Raw genomic sequence first — 8939 nt, 5'->3', positions numbered from 1 at the left:
AGAGTAACTCTGATAGATGGAGAGTGAGAGGATACACAGTTAGTTGGGGGCTGGAAGATTGTTCATCACGCTGGGGATCACAAACAGGATCTACATGTCCAACCAGCTCCACCATCACATCAGACACTGGAGTGTACTGGTGTCAGTCTGAATCTGGAGAGATCAGTCATCCTGTTAATATCACTGTACACAGTGAGTCTGTTTCTGTATTCATTCATTTCTCAAAGCCCTTGTTCTAAGTTTCAGATTTAAAGAGCTGGATTGTGATTTTGATTCAATCACCCATACAATCTTATTCCTCAATGACAACGAATCCGCTAGACCAGGGGTACTGAAGTTCAGAGGCCAAGCGGGCCGCATTTAAACTACATACATAACTGCATCATCAGACTTTATTTGAGACAATATTTGCAGATTTACTGATTTAGAAATACAGTTTATTACTTGTCTAAGTCTTGCTTGTCCTTGTCCTAATTAAAATAACACTGAGCATGTATATATATATATATATATAAATAAGAGTAAAAGTTCGGAAAAATAATTGGATTAAAAGTTTGTTTTGCTATATTGATTTAAAAAATATATTGTATTGAGTACTGAACAAACTCAAAATGCTAAAACTCAAAACATTATTGAGCAAATATAGTTCACAAATTTCTTTAGAAAGAAGTATTATTTTTCATATTTATATTAACTATATGTTGTATCAATATTTTATTTTTAAAATAAATATCACTATTCTCCCACCATTATGCTGAAAAAAAACAGGCAACTTAACAAAATAGCATGTAATTAACTAGAGTTTCTAGTAAAAATTGCTGAAGTCTATTTATAAAATACAATATTCAACAAATTGATAAAAAAAAGTTAAACAAATGATTCATAACTCATAACTAAATGACTCGCTCATAAAGACTTTACGTTTTGAAAGGTGCCTCTAAATAAAATGCATTATTGTTATTATTATTATTATTATTATTATTATTGTTGTTGTCATCACATTGTTTATGTATTCATACTATATTCTTACTATTTGTCAGCTCATGTTTTCTCTGTTTCTATAGCTGGTGTGATTCTGGAGAGTCCTATTCATCCTGTGACTGAAGGAGATACTCTGACTCTGCCTCAGAGCTGATTTCTATAAAGATGGATCACTCATCCAGAATCAAACTACAGAGATGATCATCTCTACTGTCTCAAAGTCACATGAGGGTTTCTACTACTGCAAACACCCAGAGAGAGGAGAGTCACCCAAGAGCTGGATCTCAGTCACAGGTGAGACTGTACATCAATAAACACTATTCAAATGTTCCTCTATAATTTAATTTATAGATGTTAATTGCTCTTATATTATGATTAGGATAAAGTGATTTAGTGTTCCTGGTTTTTTGTTTTTTTTTCACTGTTATTAATGAGTCATTTGTCATTTTCAGTTCCCAGAGCAGTTTTAAGTGTTTCTACACAGAAGTGGTTGACTGAAGGAGATCCAGTGACTCTGATCTGTGAGGTTAAAGGCTCCTCTTCAGGCTGGACATTCAGCTGGTACACTCTAACGGTTTTATCAGGTAAGATATAGTGTGCTTCATGTGGTGTAAATTAGCTAGTTTTATTCAAGTCAAAATGATTATTTAAAGCTGCACTAGGGTGCTTTGGCATCTCTATCCGCAGCTGTGGTTAAAACATAAAATTGCATGTTACGAGATGTTCTTTGGTGCTGCTATCTGTGCAGATGAATCTGATGTTTTGAGAAATTCCCATAGTTACGGGGAATCACTGTAAAAACAGCATACAGGTCAAGTGTCATATCTGTTGATTCTGGCATGGACTTCGTTACTTTCCCTTTTTGATTGCAGACTCTCCACAGTTTGAGTTTTCCGAGCAGTGAACAAGGCTATCGGTCACTATTCTACACAACAACACTTTATTGTAGCAACAAGCTACACAACCACTCTTCAGTGCCCAGATATTCAGTGTTGCAGCCAGACCTTCTGTTCTGTGTACAAACATGACATAAACACAAAAGAACAAATGAAGTCTGAAATTTTCCGTGAAATCTGACCAAACACCTCAAAATTTAAATCAATATTGAGGGCTCACCATAGTGAATCGTGGTATAGCAAGAAAACTAATTATAACACATGGGCCACATGGGCCATGATCCATACCTGGTATACAACCTGAATATCTTAATTAGGGTAATTGATTGGGGTCAGATCAGATAGAAATATCTCCTTTAGGTGATAACTGAACATTTTCACTATTTACAGGCAACAGCAATCATTATCAGCTGCTCTCAGACAGCAGCAGAGGATCTGGAGGAAACTACACTATCAGTTCTGCTGCTCTGAATCACACAGGAGTTTATGTGTGCAGAGCAGAGAGAGGAAAACTAGCCTATAACACAACCTACAGCAACAAACAACCACTATGGGTCACTGGTGAGTTCAAATACCAGTAGGAATCACATTTTCCTTGATCTTTTCATAGGTTGATGTACGATAAAAACATACTGTAAGTATCCTCCTCAGTCCACAGTATGTTTTTATCGTACATCAACCTATGAAAAGATCAAGGAAAATGTGATTCCTACTGGTATTTGAACTCACCAGTGACCCATAGTGGTTGTTTGTTGCTGTAGGTTGTGTTATAGGCTAGTTTTCCTCTCTCTGCTCTGCACACATAAACTCCTGTGTGATTCAGAGCAGCAGAACTGACAGTGTAGTGTCCTCCAGCTCCTCTGCTGCTGTCTGAGAGCAGCTGATAACGATTACCGTAGTCTGTATAAAGTGAGAATGTGCAGTTACCTCATTTTACATGAGTCTTATAAATTACCTTTGGTGGTATAATCAATGTATTCAGATTGATTACATTTTTTTAAAACTCTGTAATATATTTTATGAAACCAGTTCATTCAGATGTTACCACATGAAGCATATTATATCTTGCCTGAAACATATTCAGTGTACCAGCTGAATGTCCAGCCTGTAGAGGAGCCTTTAACCTCACAGATCAGAGTCACTGGATCTCCTTCAGTCAACCACTTCTGTGGAGAAACACTTAAAACTGCTCTGGGTTTATCTGAAATAGAGAAATGACTCATTAATAACATGTTAAACTTGTGTGTTTATATGAAGAGATGATCAAACTCACCTGATACTGTCAGTGTAACTGCATCTAAGCCTGCTCCCGAGCAGGTTTAAGCTTACGGACCTGTTGCTATGGCAGCAACTCCGGGATGAGCTTCGAATAACCAAACAATCCAAGATCACGCCAAATCGTCAACAATCAAATCCAGCTAAGTGAGTTAGCGACATACGAAGAACGGGCCCCAGGACCGGGATACAAATACGGCAACAGAAAGCGCTCGCATCCACAACCTACAAACAAGAAATACAACTACCATTACAATAATTCAGCCAGGCAGAGTGGTGAGTGAGAGGAGAATATATAGTCTGTGACAATGGGGAACAGCTGAGGGTGTAATGAGTGAACAGGTGAGTGGAGTATGGGGAATGGAGTCCGGGAGGAAGGGAGATGGCGACCTCTGGTGGTGAGAGGGAGAAACACAGGGCCCGGACCCCTGACAATTATGTCATGTTGATCATGTTTATTAAGGCAGTGGTTCTTTTCTAAATAATCAAAACCATCTTTGTTTTACATTTCACTGTGATATTTGCAGAGCAAATTTGTTAAAAACAAATGTCTTGTTCCTTTCTTTGTTGTTCACTGTAGATAGTGTAAGCGGACCTACTGACGTCACCTATGCTGAGATTGAACTCAAATCTACAGAGAAACAGAAGAAAAATAAAGAAAACAAAGGTAAAGTCTCAGCTCTTATGGTTTTATGTTCATGACAGTAGTGTAGCAGAGCTAAAGACCTCTGGGGTAAAAAGCCCCTTTGATTTTAATTTCTTCCACATCAGTAAACCAACAAATACCACCACAGTATTTTTCTAAACACCTGTTTGTGGCTATTGACTGTGAAAGTCACCTGATCCATAAAGGTCATTGCATGCAAAATTACAATACGTTGATTTTGAGGTAATTTGGTCAAACATGTAATTGTTTTAAAATAAATTATTTTATTCTCTCTGTAGAAGCTGTAGAGATATTATAAAAATATTGATGTATTTCATATCGCTGTTGAACACACAGTAAGCACTGTGTGATATTAATGTTACTGTTGGCATCTTTTAGGGAAAACCAGTGAAGGTTCTGACACTGTTTACTCTAAACTGAACCTGGTGACCCATCAAGGTGAGTGTTAAAGTAAAAACATCAGTCACAATTCACAAAGTGCCGCTGAAAACTGCATCTACAAGCATCATTGACAATCTAAGAATAAAACGAAATGTGCAAAAATTAAAGTTGTAGCATTTTAAATTCATTTCTATATTCTCAGGTGCTGGATCTAGTGCTGTGACGTATGCTCAGGTTAAATAAGTGCATGGAGGAGAAACTTTCAATCCCAGGATGCTGATGAGTTTAGGTTGAGAAGAGCTGGAGAATGAGCAGGATCATCAGTGCTTTATCATCTTTGTGATACTGAGCAATTGATGGCAATAGATTTATCAGTACTAAATATTAGTGACGCAATCCTTCATGTGCTTCAATAACTATGCATGCTAATATTTAAAAGCAATGAGCTGATTATACACTGGATAAAAACAGGAAAGGTACATTATCTTTTAGTGCTGCACTGAGTTTATTTTTATTGGTTGATACCAGCAGCAGCTCATCATTAGACTGCAAGAGAGACAGAATATTCAGCTTAAGGCCTTTTTTCCTGAATGTTGATTAAGTGACCAAGTTTTCCTTTTTTGATTTGATTTTGATTTTTGAATGTATTTGTACCATGGTAATAGACAACCTGGAAATACCAGGAGATTTTTAAAATGTCCAGGTCTGGAAAAGTTGTCTTAATGTATATAATGAATATATTTTTTTCTAGCTATGCTCAACTTGCAAAATTATTTTTAAAACTCATTATTCAGCAATCACAAAAATTTTTTTGTAAAAAATCATGGGAAGCCATGAAAATTCATTAATTAGAAAGTTATGGAATTCTGTTGTAGATTGCTTGTTTGTCTTAGAATATTTATGTTTTCAGAATACAATTAAAAGCTTTATGGACCTTTACATCATTACTTGGGAAAGAAAGATTGTTGAGTGTAAAGCCTTTTTTCGTACTGTTGTGAACGTTTCAGTTTCTCTTTTTCTCACAAGTGGAGACTGAGGCATCTATTAGAGGACAGGTGCATGGGTTCACAACAGAATGAATTGTGTTAAACATCACCCTGGGACAATGCCCACTATTGGTGATAATATCGAGATGGTCCTCACTGCAGAACACAAGATCCAGGGGGAGAGGTTGGATCCAGATCCAACTCCTCCCACCTTACATCCAAGGAGTGAGAAATAAAAAAGTCATTTAAAATAAAAGTTTTATTTGTAAGCGATCTGGCGTTGATCAAAGCAACGCGTAATGCGTTGAGGCCAGACTGCTGGGAGACGCGTGCAAACGGGCGAAGATTCTCCTTTACGGAGTGCCCTCTGCAGATCCTTACAAGCCGTCGGCAGGCATGTGTGTCGAAGCCACCGGTAACAGTATTCCGAGGAACGCCTCACGACGTAGCTATACTTTATTCTTCAGTACAGTAAAAGTACAAAAATTTGTTATAATTTTATAATAAATCCAGAAGCAAGACATGAGGTAGTTGAAATGGCAACTGAGCTAATGAGTGATCCTCTGCTACCATCTACTGGTTGTAATGTAAATTTCATGTCATTTTCATCTTGAAAGTCTTCGTTTTCCACCAGGAGACACTTTGTGGCAAATTTTTTTCATGTCATCTTCATGAATGAAAAGTGAATCTTTAAAGTGAATTTTACTGCACAGTAGAGTTGCGAAATGCTGAAGGCTTTAAAATATTATAAGTGGTTAAAAAAATGTGTTCATGACTATGAGGGTAAGTTATTGAAGATCAAGCAGATAGATTAAGAGATAGCATCGCTAGCTAGCTAATGTCAGCTTAAACAGTTATGATAGTGTTTAGTTGTCAGCATTTAAATGTACAATTATGTGTCTTGGTACTCTCCTGGGATTAAAATAGCGTGAAACTGTATGTTAATTATTTTGTTTCTCACTTTCTGACGAGAACGAGGCAGGAGAGGTTTCTGTGAGGGTCTCAAGAGTCTCTACCTATTTATACCTCAACATCAAATGACCTTCACCGGAAGTTTACGAGCTGGTTTATCTTTATGTGGAAGTTCAAAAGAACGCTCGGTGCATATGGTCAGTTGTGCGTGATAGAAACAAAAGTCTTGTTTCTTATAGATCCTTGCTTGCATTTTAAGAGTATACATTTTAATTTATATATTTGTACATTAAGCTGCAAGCATGCAATACCACCCACAGCCATTTATTTATTTTTTATTTTTTATTTTTTTACAGTAGTCAACATTTGAAGTGGGTCAAAACCTTTCATCAATATTTCAAATACTTCAACACTTCAAATGTATTTACTTTCTTAAATGGTGTCTTCAGTAATATGTTTGTAAACGGTTTGTTCTGAATAGTATTGTTGCATTGCAATATTACTTTATTATAATTTGTACAAATATATGATTAAAATAATTTTTGTAGTCTAAAATAAGCATGCATAGCATGTATAGTGCACTAATCAACAACTGGAAAGCAGTTTTATATATTACAAATACACAAAAACAAAAGGCTGTGAACCATTTTTGAGCTTATATTTATTAAATGTTGTAGTTTTAGTTCTACATCACATTGCACTTTAGCATTTTATTTAATTAATTTAACATTTAGCAGACACTTAAGCAATTTGCAGTGCATTCAGGCTATATATTTTTTATCAGTATGTATGTTCCCTGGGAATTGAATCCACGACCTTTTGCACTGCTAACGCAATGCTCTACCACTGAGCCACAGGAGCACAACATTTAAACACAACAGTTTGCACAAAGTTAGCAGGTACAGTCTTTTTATGAGCAGCAACCATGGAAGACACCCACTCAATTGGTTCAGAAATGGGTGTAATGATACCAAGATCTGTCATTCGCCGAAGCTCCTTTTTAACCTTGTCTTGCATAGCAACTGGAATGCGTCTTGCTGGTCGGACGACAGGAGGTATGGTGGGGTCAATTTTCATGGAATATGTTACAGGTAGTCTACCTACCTCATCCTTGAAAAGGTCAGCATATTTGGTGAGAATTCTGTCCGTAAATTCATCCTGACTGGATGTGTTCAGCTGGTGGACTTCCTTGTTAAGTGTTAGAAGTCCCATGCGTAGACAGTCAGGTAGACCCAGTAGTGGCTGTGCAGATTGAGCTTTTGATGACATAAAACAGCAGGTCGTAAGTCTGGCTGGCTAGACTGCAATGTGACTGTGCCAAGTGTGTGTAGCTCGTTGCCACCATATGCTATTAACCTTGTTGTGTTTGACACATTAAGTTCTTCCCCTTTTCGCAGGTGCTGGAAAGTGTCTAGATCCATTACATTATACTTAATAATAATAATTAATAATAATTTATGCATTTAGCAGACGCTTTTATCCAAAGCGACTTACAGTGCATTCAGGCTATACATTTTTTACCAGTATGTGTGTTCCCTGGGAATTGAACTACACTTGGCTCCGGTGTCCACTTTTAGTTCCACCAGCTTGCCATATATGTGTACAGTGCTGTGCAGTTCACATTTTTGTGTTGGGTTGGTCATAGAATCAATGGAATCTGCAGTTACTCTGTCAATGAAGAATGATTCACTCTCTTCACTGTTTGTCTGGTGTGGTTCAACATTGTGGACAGTTATGATATAACAAAGTCTATGTGGCAGCAGAAACGACTCAGTCGTTAAATTCCTCAGAGGTGCTCGGAGATTGAACCCTCCTCGCCCTAGGACTGTGCCTATATAGGACTATATGTCTATAGTCCTAAAGGCCCTCCGAGGCTCTCCCTTCGATCCGTTTTACGGGTCATGTCGCTCAAATCCGCTCTGCTTTTGGCCTTAGCATCGGTCAAACTAGTAGGTGGCTTGCAAGCCCTGTCAGTCAGTGCATACTGTCGTGAGTTGGGTCCAACGGCTGTAAGGTCATTCTCCAACCGCACAGCGGTTACGTGCCTAAGGTGCCTAAGCGATGCCATAGAAGAACCATTTTTGGTTCCACAAAGAACCATTCAGTCAAACGTTCTTTAAAGAACCATCTCTTTCTTACCTTTTTATAATCTGATGAACCTTCTTTTGCCACAAAGAAACTTTTTATGAAACAGAGAGGTTCTTCATGAAGATGTTAAAGGTTCTTTATGGAACCATTTAAACAAAAGGGTTCTTCTATGACATCGTGAAGCGCCTTTATTTTTAAGAGTGTAGCATGTTTTACAATAGAACAACTGTTTTCATTCAGTAAAAACAATGTGCTCTTTTTTTACTGTGAAATTTTGTTGTCATTGTACAGAAAGACCAAAAGCCAAAGTGAGCATTAAACCTGATCAACATGTATTCAGAGGAGAGACAGTCACTCTCAGATGTGACATTGATGGTGAAGCAGTCACTAGCTGGCAGTACAGGCTGGTATAAAGACGGTTCAGTCAGTGTTTTCAGTGAACTACAGGAACACACATTCAGGTATGTTACTGAGTCTGATGCAGGTAAATACTCCTGTTATGGAGAAAAGAGAGGAGGATTACGAACATCAAACATCAGTGATGCAGTTACACTGACAGTATCAGGTGAGTTTCATCTTCTCTTCATATAAACGCACAAGTTTAACATGTTATTAATGAGTCATTTGTCAATTTCAGTTCCCAGAGCAGTTTTAAGTGTTTCTACACAGAAGTGGTTGACTGAAGGAGATCCAGTGGCTCTGATCTGTGAGGTTAAAGGCTCCTCTTCAGGCTGGACATTCAGCTGGTACACT

The 8939-nt window shown here is 37.6% G+C and overlaps 2 pseudogenes; both read left to right on the top strand.

The window, feature by feature from the left end:
* LOC107711135 (B-cell receptor CD22-like) overlaps positions 1–4443 on the top strand; it is a 15022-nt pseudogene extending 10579 nt beyond the window's left edge.
* A 3556-nt stretch (positions 4444–7999) lies between these two features.
* LOC107711134 (uncharacterized) overlaps positions 8000–8939 on the top strand; it is a 5975-nt pseudogene continuing 5035 nt past the window's right edge.

The sequence above is a fragment of the Sinocyclocheilus rhinocerous genome, unplaced genomic scaffold (genome assembly GCF_001515625.1).
Source record: "Sinocyclocheilus rhinocerous isolate Xijiao unplaced genomic scaffold, SAMN03320098_v1.1 scaffold115, whole genome shotgun sequence".
In the NCBI taxonomy this organism is placed as follows: Eukaryota; Metazoa; Chordata; class Actinopteri; order Cypriniformes; family Cyprinidae; genus Sinocyclocheilus; species Sinocyclocheilus rhinocerous.
This window is presented reverse-complemented; position numbering and strand designations above follow the sequence as displayed.